This window comes from Buteo buteo, chromosome 8, assembly GCF_964188355.1.
Source record: "Buteo buteo chromosome 8, bButBut1.hap1.1, whole genome shotgun sequence".
In the NCBI taxonomy this organism is placed as follows: domain Eukaryota; kingdom Metazoa; phylum Chordata; class Aves; order Accipitriformes; family Accipitridae; genus Buteo; species Buteo buteo.
Genome location: NC_134178.1, coordinates 39,753,514 through 39,766,523, shown reverse-complemented (window position 1 = coordinate 39,766,523; position 13,010 = coordinate 39,753,514). Strand labels below are relative to the sequence as shown.

Here is a 13,010-nt window from a genome sequence, read left to right as displayed (position 1 = left end):
TTGCCTTTCCAGTTTGTCATGTATCGAGGGACAGCTTCACAAACACTGCATAGGAGGGGGGGCCTGAGCACATTCCAGACCTTTTGCAGGTTCAAAATACTAAGTCTCCATGGTGTGGATTGCTTAAAAATAGTTGTAATGCAAGCAAAGTAGCATGAAATATGCTGTTTGCACCCAAAGCAAGTATTCTACAGAAAGACTTAGCTTTGCCATCAGCTGGCATGGCTCACATTCCCACATTGTGCACTGACACCATGCTGCTACATAGCTGACCCCATTTACACCATCTCCCACTTACACCAGGAATACACAGGTGACTACAGAGTAAATGGTCCAAAAATGCACTCAGTAAACTACTGCGTCAGCTTTTCAACTAAAATATCCTTGATTTCAGCATCGTGCTCCAACATTCATCCACTCTTTGTATATCATGAGCTAGACTGCTGCAGTGAACAAGTACAGGGGAAATTTCAGATGTATAAAGTAGAAGTTGTGAGAGTGAGTAGAGTGAGTAGGAAAGTGAGGGTGACTGAGCACTGGCATGGGTTGCCCAGGGAGGTTGTGGAGTCTACATCCTTGGAGATAATTGAAAAGCCATTTGGACTTGGTCCTGGGCAACTGGTCTAGGTGTCACTGCTTGAACAGGCGGGTTGGACAAGATAACCTCCAGAGGTGCCTGCCAACCTCAGCCATTCTGCGATTCTGTGAAATTTTTCCTGTGCAATACTACTATGAACTGTAATATTTGACAATATTTGCATAACTTTTGCAATTGAAAAAGGATATCCTTAACCTGTTACTTAAATAAACCCAACAACTACATTGAACTCCTTTGAAACTAAATAGAAGGTTGAATTATATAACAAATATTTTAGCTGAACTATCATTATTAGCTGGGTAATTCTTCTGACTGTATTTCAAATTTAATTTCATTCTGTGGTAGAGTTCTGTGTCTGAGCTCTTTAGGGTCTAGAAAATGGTCTTAAAAGGCAACATTTCCAGAGAGATTCCTACACATAAAATACATCAGTGTTTCCTAAAGAACCTCAGTGAGTTCACAAGGAATCATTACATTGATAAATTATGTCAATGAGGCTTTTGAAAGAAGACTGTTCATTTAGTGCTACTTTTCCCTGAATGTGGAAGCTATGGAAAATGTGTGAAAAACATTTGCAAAGTGATGACTGCAGCTATATGCTCTGTATGTTGCTGTTAATGAGCTATCTGTTAATAAACCGTACGCTTCAGCACATAAACAGGAGGATTTATGCTTAATGCAAAATCCATAAAAAGACTTACTGTTTGGTACAACTGTTTCCCAAATCAGACAGGCACGTGGCTCTAGTCTTCCATGAACTTCCAGTATAAAAATCTGCCTACTGGCTTGAAGTTTCTTTTCAGCCTGAGCAATTTTGAGTTAGCTGCTTCTCCTCACTTTGCAAAGGGGCAATCACTACGTGTCACCAGTCAAAGTACTACGAATGAACTTGTCGCCAAAGACCAGAAGTAAATGTGTACATGTGTGCATATGTGAGGTTGTATGGGGAGCAAGGAACTAGAGAAGCAGAGAATTTAATGTGCACCAGGTCCTTCAGGTCTCCGCTTTGCACAACCTGGGATTGTAAGCTTGTCATCATGGTTACTAGCAGCAAGCAGGAGGTACCCGTGGAATATCCCCAGTTCTAATGATTTGTGGAGGCAAGTTCATCTCGTTCTTTTTCTGTGTTCTTCTGTACTAGAGCTTTATGTGTCAATTATCACTACTAAAGCCCTAAACAAGCCCCTCTTCTTCAAAACACAGACAAAAGCAACCATTGGGTTTATTCACAATAATGCTTGGATTAGTTAAAGAAACCACATTCACCAACAGGAAAAGAGAAGTAAATTTCTAAGCTATTGAATAACACTGCTATGTTTGGAAAGGATTTTTCTTTTGTAATTCCCCTTTAATTTCCTCCCATCCAGAGCTGCTGAGAGGAATCTGAAGCTAGGTTTTCATGAGTGACTAAAGGAGTCCAGCAACTGACTCCTGTTTAAAATCAATGGTCCTGGAAATGTAAGGTAACATTTCCATAAACACATGAGTAATTTGAGGTTTAAGTTCCACTAAAAAGCATCCAGTACTTCCAGCTCCCCAAGTCAGACAGGGAAAAGGCAGACCAGCAAACTAATCCTTATTAAAGGATAAGCAGGGATTGAATGAAGGAACATAAAGCACGAGAAAATAAGGAGGGAACTGAGGACAGAGAAGACGACTATGTTCAAGAAGTTTATACACTGAGGCATAAAAGGCAGTTCAACAGGAAAAAGGATAGACAGAAAGAATATTGAGCTCTATAAACTGAAACATTACTTTCAGTTGCTTAGGTTTTCTTTTGATTTTGAGATATGACCTTAGTAAACCCACACAAAATTATATAACTTTATCACCTGACTCAGTGCCTCTGAATTCAGCACAATACATTTTTTGCATTCTGCTTCCTGATCAGATTAGAAAGTGTCTGAAGTTAAACTGTGCATTTTGGTAACCTTTGTGAATAGGTTCACTTTCTTCATTTCAATTGTTGTTTTTCAATTTAAAAATATTATTCAAATACCACATTTGGGTGGGTAGTGGCTACCATGACACTGTGTAGAAAACCAAAGCAATTTGAAGCAAGCTAGACATTCTAAGTACATTTTTAAAATACCTTATTGCTTAAATAAAATAAACTTAAATCCCTCAGTCTAGCAATTACTTTCAGATGTTTGATTGTTTATTTTTAAAGAACTGTCACATCAACCATTTAGAACTGACAAGTACTATTTTGATATCTTCACGAGTTTTCTCTAACATCTGCTCCCTGCCTTATGTTGGGAACTATGTACTTATCTTCATTGTCTCTTGTATTTATCTTAATTTTGCTGTATTTTATTTTATTAGAGGAAAAACTTAGCAGAGCTGTTTGTGGCAAGATTTAGTTACAGGAAGCCCAAAAGCTAAGCCCCAGTTTCAGATGAGACAATTAGACTGTTGATTTTGGTAACAGCTCAGGACTTCTATTGGACCCAAATGCCTTTCAAGTCTATCTGCCAGTCGATGCTCAAGTCTAAAAATTTTCTGTATTCTTGCTACAGATAAAGGGCTTTGTTTCCTTTTAATTTGAAGGATATTTCTATCCAGATCTGAATGTTTTGCTGAAATTCTTCTCTATTCACTGGAATAGATTAAAAAAAAAAAAAAGGAAAAAATATTTTCCAGAACTTTCAACCCTTTTAAAAGACTTTTTTCCCCTTAATTCTGTGTTCCTTGATATCTGTGAATTGTTGAGGACAGTGTTTGTTTTTCTCAAAGCAGTTTTGGCATGCATGAGAAGTAGCAGGTGCTAATTTGTAATGCTTAGCTTAACCATTGCTTTTTCTGTCTAGTAAATGTATTTAATAGCTTATATTACTGTTTCACCTGCTGTAGGTAAAGGACTCTAAAATACTGAACACGTGATACTTTTTTTCAAGTGATCTGTATTATTATATAACACCAGAAGATCTTTATCAAAAGGTTTGAAGAAATTACTAATAAAAAAGCAGTGTTCTTATACAGTCTTTTCATCAACTGCTATAGAAACGTTGCAGCCAAGTTATCAAAGTCCACTTGGATGGATGTTTTATTGCTAGGTGGATTGGGCTCTAAAACTTTCTTATGGATGCTCTGGGAGAATGTAAATAGTAGCTGGGAAGTGTTTTATTCTCTATTAATATTTTGTGGGATGGAGCCTTGGGCTATACGATTTCTTTTTCTTTTTTTTTTTCTTTTTTTTTTTTTCTTGTTAGACTTTTATAGCACCCGGTGTAGGGCAGGTCACAGCAGCCGATGCCGGGTGAAACGGTTACCAGGGACAGCTCCAGCGGCGGACACCGCCAGAGATCCTAATACCCTGGCGCTGGGCCAGTCCACCCCGGTGCCTGGAGAAGTTCAGTGGGTTCACAGAGCAGGGTCTCTGCCAGGGCTGATGCTCTAGAGCCGTGTGTTTGTAGAGTCATGTTTACGTGACTCTACTGGTTTCATTTCAGACAAATTGTGTAGGTTTTCTCTGCAAGAGAGAAACACGATCGAATGTGGTGCTCATCATCCTTAAAAGACATTCAGAAAATCTGAGGAATTTACATGATTAATTCTTAACAGGTGGATTCTCTTAATTAGCTATCTAGAAACCAAAACAGGACATTGCAGGACACTACTGCAATGCAGCTTGTTAAGCAATAATGCATTTTTTCTTCCAAAAGTCACACTTGATAACAAACAAAAGGCATAGGCATAAGATGACTGGATACTATGAGCTAATGTCTAGTTGTCAGAAACTTTTCCATTAAAGCTCAGAATGATGTTTAACATATTCTTCCCATTATTGAGCTAAACTAAACATTGCATTAAACATGGATTTCCCAATGAATGTTACTGCTGTTTATTTTTACACGTGCATACATATAGAAGCAGACACGTGTACACATGCATTTTGGATATCAAATGCACATCAATAGCATGGTACACTCTATTCCCAGGATATAATGTTTTTTGACATTTCTTTTTTAATGAAATGTGTCCTTATTCTTTTGTGACCATAAAAATAGATTTAAAACAAGATTCTTTAAACAAACATGAAATGCCAAAATTACATGTTCTCTCCTATTAAACAATGGAGAATGACTGAAAGGGTAGATTAATTATCTACGGAAAAAAAATGCTGCTGAGGATGATCACCAAAATTTATGTACCATATATTTTTCTACTCAAAATTCAAAAGCTTTGGTGTATAGCAAACACTTTAATAACTTATCAAATCCTGTGTAGGTGATAGCTTTAAGACAACTTCAGTTTTAAGCCTTTGCACTTTGTTTTTAGCATTATTTGTAACTCATTTAGGATTTCAAAGCTGGATATACTTACATTTAGATTTCGGGAAAGGGCAGAAGAAGGACAGGTTGTTTGCTTTTCACTTTAAGAGACCTAGATTTCCTGATTGTGTTGGGCCCGTTGTTACTTTGTTGATTTTAAGTTGGTCCCTAGGGGGAAAAGAAAGCTTATAAGAAATGTATGAGCACTCTAGCTTTTTTGCAGAAATATTAAGGCATATTGGCCAAGATTTTCAAACATAGTGGCTTAACATAGTCTGTTAACTCCATATTCAGGCTTCTTATTCAAGGTCTACTGTTCAGAAGGATGAAAACCTGGCAACTCATGCACTTTGAGTAGCCTTTTTAGTTACTCAGTGCTTGTGAAAACTGATGTAGCAGTTTGAATATGGACTAAAAATCCTAAGTTTGGTATTTTCATTGGCAACCCTGTAATAATTATGCTGTAAATCAAAATATGGGTTTGGATTTCAAGAAAAGTGCCATGAGCCTTGCTCCCACTCTTCTGCAGAGACACTGCATAGCTTTTTCAGATTATTAGGTATAAAATTATCAGTTTGAAGGACAGCTGACAAACTTTTACTTAGTATCTTTCTCCATGTGTTGTCCCCATGAAAATGTACATACAAACCTGTTCATGCAATGTGCAACATAAAGTCATTAGTTTCCAAGAGGCTTGGATTGATATGATGTGCTTGGAACCGCCGTACAAAGTCCCAAGCATGACTGCACTCGTAATGCAAGGATGCTAACAAGGGGAGCCACAGGCAATGCTAATGTCCTATATAAATATAAAATATGCTTATCTATTTTATAGGCTAATCACTCTTATGCAGCTGCTACCAAGTCATACGTACTTTGCCTAACTCAAATCCCACTGACATGAACTGGGAAGAGTCTGTGATTTGGTGGGCTCAGCTGCCATCAGGATATTTAGGGTCCAGTATGATGAAGTCCTGGATGGTGAATTCTGGAGACCTGTGCTCCAGCTGGAGCGTGAGTACATACTTGAGTGCTTTGCTGGATCAGACCTAGGGAGGGCCCAGCACCTCTCTGCATAGCCCCTGCCCTCAGCTGCTGACAACACACTCCCTTTGCTGCTCAGTGTCTATCCTGCATGAACCCATGGGTTACTAGAAAAACAGCTCTTTGGTAAGCAGGGTGATGCTCTTCACATGCTGATTGGCTTTATGGTTGAAAATTGAGATACTTGGCCTAAGATCTTCCTTGCCTGTGTTTTTACTCTCCAGAGCCACTGGTTTCCCAGGCTCAGAGTTAACTCCAGAGAGCCAAACACGGCCAAAGGTATCTCTCCATTTACTTTAAGCATTTTATCAGCCCGGGCAAAATGAAAACTCAAGAGTAGCGGCTCCTAACCTCTGTACAGCTGAGCTTCAGCAGTGCCGTGTACCCCAGGACCCTGGGTGGCCTGGCTGCCACGAGACTATGCTAACCTTAGAGGGAGGAAGCATTTGGAGGGGGAGGAGAGCCAAAAGGGAGTACTGATTTCACAAGGGAAACCTGCAGGTAGCTTGACTGTTTTACCTCAGATTTCTTCAAGCCCATTTGAAATGTGCCTGCTACCCCCTGTTTCATCTGAATGCCACACCTGGGCTATTGGAAGGTTTTTCTTCTGACAAAAGAATTAATTAAATTTTGGTCAAAGCAGTACATATTCACAAAAGAAGCTTGAATCTTGTAGAGAGAGGAGCATTTTCTGCCAGAAAGGAGATCTCAAAACATCAGCCCAGGTACCTCCAGAGTACATTGCTGCCACCCAGCCCTTCAGCTTCTGGTCGCTGTCTGGAATCTGTTTCTCCATTTCAGGTGGCTCCAGCTGCCCGCCCAGCCGCAGCACGGGCTCTGAGAGCTGCTGCATGATGGCAGCCAGGTGGGTGCCTTCCTCACAAAGCCCAGAGCCCTCACAGAAAGTAACTGGCAGCTTTCCAGGCCCTTTGGTTTAGATTAGGGATTAGATTAGTGATGACAAAGCTTTCTGGCCTCTGGTGTCAAATTTATTCTAAAAAAATCTCTGTAATGATTGCCAGCTCAGTTCTCTGGCAATACCAATCTAGCACTGGCCCCTGATCTGCCCTTGCTTTGGTAGATAATCTGTGGTGATTTTCTCTTGACCCCCTACATCTCTTGCAAGCAGACCCGTTCATCTTGTGGTGCAGTTTAGCAGCTGCGCTGCCACCTGGGGAACCGGTAGGAGATAATGCCCAAGTACTGTGGATTATTTGCAGTTGGTTTCATCCAGTTCATCTGAGCTGTACAAAGAAATGTGCATTTGGCATCTTTCTGAGAGGACTCTAAAGCCTGAAGAGCAGAATTGCCAATGCATTATGCACAACCTTGTTGCCATTTGCTTCCTAGTTTTATGAAGAGTAGCTTTTTATTGTTTACCCCACCAAACAGGCCTTCTCCTTCAGAAAATGAGTCAATAATTCAGAACACATCTACGCCCATTCAGCACTTTTAGAGATGGCTCTGAGCTCCACAGTTCAGCTCTGGATACAAACTTCTGTGCAGCTTGCAGGTGTTTAGGTTTGGGGCTTTGGTTCAGCTTCTTGTGTGGATGAAGGAAAGTCACAAAGTTAGAAGTAGCTTTGAATATTTAGCAAAATGGAGAGCTGCCAGACTGAAAAGCACAGCAAGCTACTTTGCCTGTGCCTAAGGAGAGAGGGATTAGGTGTTTCAGCCAAACAGCTCATTCCTGCCTCCTGTTTGTACCATCCATGCTGCTGTTACTGCCTTTGTGGGATTAGAGGGTAAAGGAGTGCCAGTGTGTACCAGAGGGTGCCAGTACAGCAGCAGCGGCAATCACATCTGCCCTTTCTACCTCCAACAGCAGCATGATTTCTCTGGCTTTCTGCCCTGGTCCTGCTCTAGTTCCTGTCCCTCCAAACCAGGACCAACCCCTCCTTGACAGTCAAGAAGGTACAGAAAAATGTGTAGATGGTGATGGTGGAGATAGCAGAAGTGAAGGGAAGGTCTCTCGGTGTCCTGCCTCTGGGGAGGACGGGAAGGAAGGAAAAGTGGTCGCAAGGAGAAGAGACAACTGTAGGAGCAGAAAAAGTGCCCTGTCCCCTCACAGCCTCCCCACACACAGTCCCCTCGGTCCTCAAAAAGCCCCCACAACATCACTGGCAGAGTCCCCACCTTTCCCCCTCATGTGCCTTTCACCATCCCACAACACCACCACTACCCCTGCCTGCCTTGCCTGCTCCAAGGATGCCCTTGGCCAGTGCTGAGAGTTTGATTTTGCTACACACAGTGTAACCAATAAAAAGCCAAATTCTGGCTTCAGTAAATCACGCAGCAGGCTCTCACTGATTTTTCTGAGAGGAGCTCCTGGCCACTTTGAGATGTTGTTCTCTTTAAAACTAATCTATTATTATTATTGTTATTGTTATTATTATCATCATCATCATCATCATCATCATCGAGCTCTTCATGTCCTGAGACCGATCACTTAATGTGCATTCTTCCACTTAACTGCTTTCAGAACTGAAAACCTATAATGGTGCAATATTTTTTTTTTAACCTGAAAAAATAATGTCATAAAAGATTTCATACTGATACAATCCCCATCTTCCCTGTGTTATTCAATCATGTGGAGATCCTGAGATATATATTAGGACTATTTGGAGAAGTTCCAAGTCTGAAGCCATAATGTTGGCCAACATGAAGCAACACAAGGCAGTCTTTTTTGTTATGGAGAAAATAAGTCCCAAGAAGGCTTCCTGGAGAAGCAAGGGAAGGAGTGAATATGAAAGAGAGAGGAGAATGCAAGAAACCATTCCTAAGAGGAAACTTGAGCATTAGATTTCCTGATTGGTAAAGTTTCATTTCATTGCTCTGCTTTTAAGAATTACAGAGTACAAAGCTGTAGCTGACAGGAGAGGGGAGAATTTATTTTCTGAGTACTAAATCTTCAAATATAGTAGGTGGCATACACTCTCCCCTCCCTCCCACTCTGCTGCCTGCAGGTATTAACTGGGTGTGAAAAACATTTTGCATTTGCAATTGAAGTGCAGAAAGGCAAAAGCAGAAAGGCAGAAAATCACTATATTCTCTCTCTTAACACAGAAACAGCATGACCCCTGGTTAATTTAAGCAGTCACATAAATATAACTTCTATTTTAAGCATATACTTAAGTCCTGCTGATTCAATATTCAGCACAAACACAAATTACTTTTGTGGAATGAAGTTTGCATTGAACTGGATCTACTTAGTAAAATATTTCAATCTGGTGTTTGAGGGAGAAAAAAGGACTTTGGGCAACTGTTGCAAATGCCTCTGTAGCAAAATCGCTGCTGTACTCATTGTTTGTGCTATTTTCTAGTGAATTTTTAAAATTTTTGTGAGAGAGAACTACTGTGGAATAGAAGGCTGGTCTGGAGAAAAGTCACAGGAATGTGTACACATAATTAGATCTTCTGAAAGTAGCATGCTACGTAAGATTTCCTAAACTGTACCAGAAAACATTGACATCCTGGAACTGACATTTGCAATTTCAAATACCAGCTTTCCAGGCATTATTAGTGTCCTTGTAAATGTTTCAGTATCAAATTTGGGACACACTTTGGACAAGCCAGTCCATAAACTCTGTATTATTTTTTTTTCCTATTAATTATTTCCTTTTCCAGTGTTCCAGGGATGACAACTGTGATATTTAAAGCTAAGAAATATCAAATTGAAATAGCACGTTTTAAAGTATTTATTACATTTCATTACAATATATATAAGTTGCTTTCATTTATAATTCACTCTTTTCTCCTGATGTTCTTTTTTTCCTTAAAGTACGTATGATTCCCATCCTCCCTCATACAAAATACACAAATACTTTTACATAACTACATCTTTCCTCTAGTCACACACCAAAATAGAGGGTAGAGGATATGAAAATTACTTATGACAGATGAGTCACATTAATGTTTTGTTCTAAGCCATGAGAAAAATGAGACACAAGGGGTAGGAGTCAGAACAGATCAAAACCCTTAGTGCTTTATGATCCAAAACCACAACTATCTATTGAGGTGCAAAATGTTCTTTTTTCAAATAGAGTGTAAGAAAAATACAAAAAGTTTTGTACTGCACATACTGGCAGCACACAATGTTGCAATTATTCTCAATATTTGAGCTGCTTGAATCATAACCAAAATTTTAAGCAACACTGAGGTAAAAGCATTTTTATATTCCTTCACAAAAAAAAAAAAAAAAAGGCTTGTCACAGTTGCTTCAGAAATGGTGTGCCAAGTTTCTACCAGTGACTGATAATAAAAACAGAAGGGAGGGATGTCATGACATCCTCTTGCCTTTTTTCCTTTTTCCAGCATAGTAAATTCAGAATCATTCAGATAGTACTCCTGTTAGCTTTATCATGTTTCTGTGCTGCTAAAAAAATCTCGTATAGTATGTCTGTGAAAAGAATCATTCTGATTGCCTTTTACAGGTACTTTACTATTTCAGTGCATGTGGCTAACTTAGTCTGGATATGAAGCATTATCTTGCTTCCTGTTTAGAGAACAGTAAATAGGATTGGTCACATTGGGTACGTTCCCAGTAGGTTACCACTCACTATTAGACTTAAGAAGAAATACTAATCACTCCATCTGATGTGATCAGGTAATATTGTCTGTAATTTGGGTCACCACTACTGGGTGAACTAGGTATTCTGTTTCCTAAGACCTAAGTATTCTCTTTTTTCATTCCCTCTTCTTGACGTAGTATCCCATGGAGAGCTCAAGTCAGCAAGATGGTAAGCGTCTTACAGGAGCTCATCAGCACCCTCAAGCCTTGGGAAAGGATATGCTCCTTTTGGTACCTGATGGAGGCAGGCAGGGACCTCTGCCAAAATGCACAATGAGAGTTCTTTCCTGGCTGCACAATGGGTGCTTCAACACGGACCTGACAGACACTTCAGCCTGTGAGGCCCCAGTTCAGCAAAATACTTAAGTGGGGACAGATCTAAGCATGCATGTGGAGACATGGATTTCCCCGAGTATGATAACTTCAGTATAACTGTATGTGTGCTGTGAACTCTGTACAATTACTCTACAGGACTGGAGTTGAGCTGTGTTTCTCATCATGAGAGTGAATTAGGTAGGTGAGTATTAGCTCTGCTTAACACCACTTGTTTGTTCTTCCAGCTACTAGCAGGGGTCCTGTTCCTACCCACTCTCCATCAAAATCTTTCTTTTCCTCGTATGATAACAACAGTAGCTGTTCACAGTGCATACCATGCTGGGCTGGGCTGGTTTTATGCCACTTTTTCATGCTGTGTAGGATTGTTTAAACATGGAAAGTGAACAGGCAATTTATGGAAAATCAACACAAAAGATTAAGGATGAAAATTTAAGAACTAAATGGGTGGTCTTAACCAGACAATTCCTGTGGACTTTATTCAGAGAAATACATGGCTAAATAATTAGAAACCAGGACAATGCTTTGAATATCTAGCTGTAAAGGTGTTCCCTTAAGCCAATAAAAGCAAGTTCTCCTTTTTCTCCATTTGTAATTTGCCTCATCATGCCCGAGGAATTTTTCGACCTTCTTAATTTTTGCAATGCTTTAGACTTGTTCTGTAGGCGTAAAACACATTTCCTATCATCCATCGAATGTCAGTAACTTGATTCTTTATGATTAGGCTATCAGAGGCTATTGAGTTGTGATTGCAACTTGCTTGCAAATAGGTATAGTTGTTGCACTTTGTTTAGTCCATGAAAATTCAGTGATATAGTTTTTGTTTGCCAGCCAATGTGTGAGATACTTGCCTTGAGGTAAACAAACACTGGTTAATGGCAGGCCTTTTCTTTAATGATACTGGAACTATCACAAGATGTGTTTCTTGCTAATAGTGGCTTATAATTGTGATAAGCTTCTCAGGATTTTCAGCCAAAGCAATTCTCACAAAACCACCTCCCTAGAAAAGGTTTGTAGGAGCATGCTGAACTGCAATTAAAGAGTAGGCTTCCGAGTGCCAAGAAGATTATTGGGAGGTATTATTGGTCCAGACAGAAATTTTGCCAGGCCTTCAGGACAGAATTATGTATCACTGCGTGTTTCTCTCTGGTATGTTTCTACACCATGAACTTGGACAGAATTTCAAATTTATGATGAAATCTAAGCTCTGTTAAGACTACTGAATTTCTGTCTTGAAATTTTTCCTGATTCTAACTAATACATAAAAAGATTTGCTAGTGCCAGCCAAGACTAGCCATTTCTGGGAGAGGTACCTGTAAAAGGAAACACTAAATATAAAGGACATGGTGTAATTTTATTCAGGTTATTTATGCATGCCTCTTAAAAAAAGAAAAAAAAAGAAAAAAAAGAAAAGTAAACTTTCCAGTTCCTTACTGCTGCCAATCTCAACAAACCAATTCTTTATCCATCCTGGAATTTTTATCAGCTTATTCTCATTTTATAAGGAAAAATGAAGTGAAATGCTTATTTTTTATATAATCTAATAAAAAGTCAGAACACATAACTTGCTAATATAGTGTGCAATGACCAATGTGCTCTATTTACCACAGGTATAGGTAGTGTTCCTTACCCTGATTGGCACAAGCCAATTCTTGCTGCTTAGTTTATTTGTTTGGCTAAACTCCCTGAACCACACCACATCCTTTTATGTGATTTACCTTAAAAAGCTAAGTGATAGCTATAAGGACTATGCTAACTTCTGGACAATATACTTGAAAGAATTGTTCTAAACACCATAAATATAACCATGATGAAATATCAGAGCAGAGAACAACCCTGACTATGATCTGCGTACTCTGCGTGGGCAGAAACAAACAAACAAACAGAAGTAAATTCTATCCTCCATTGCTGACACCCAGATAACTGAGTATTGGACACTCTACATCTTTGGTCTCTGGCAATGGAAAAAGCTTAAAGGAGGTGAAATTGCCAAACAGTTTCTATGTTAGCATTCTAGAATCTCACATCAGAAAGAAAAGGCAAAACTTTTCAAGTTTCTAGAGCACTGAGTTGATAAAGTAATTAAACATGTATCTCATTTTTGAGAATAATTAAGAGTTATGCATTGAGTTATGTACATGATTAATTTCTTTGCTGAATCAGGGGCTTAAATTAAACTGGTGGAAATGCC

General features: G+C 39.4%; 1 protein-coding gene across 7 annotated transcripts in view; it reads right to left on the bottom strand.

The window, feature by feature from the left end:
* The window catches only part of COL8A1 (collagen type VIII alpha 1 chain), a 93,381-nt gene that overhangs the window by 30,030 nt on the left and 50,341 nt on the right, over positions 1–13,010 (bottom strand). For 5 of the 7 annotated variants that reach the window (XM_075034243.1, XM_075034241.1, XM_075034244.1 and 2 more), the window contains one exon: positions 4,925–5,040. The exons of the other annotated variants lie outside the window; for them this stretch is intronic. The gene's annotated coding sequence lies outside the window, so the exon portion shown is untranslated. The remainder of the gene's footprint in view (positions 1–4,924; positions 5,041–13,010) is intronic. 7 annotated transcript variants of the gene reach the window in all.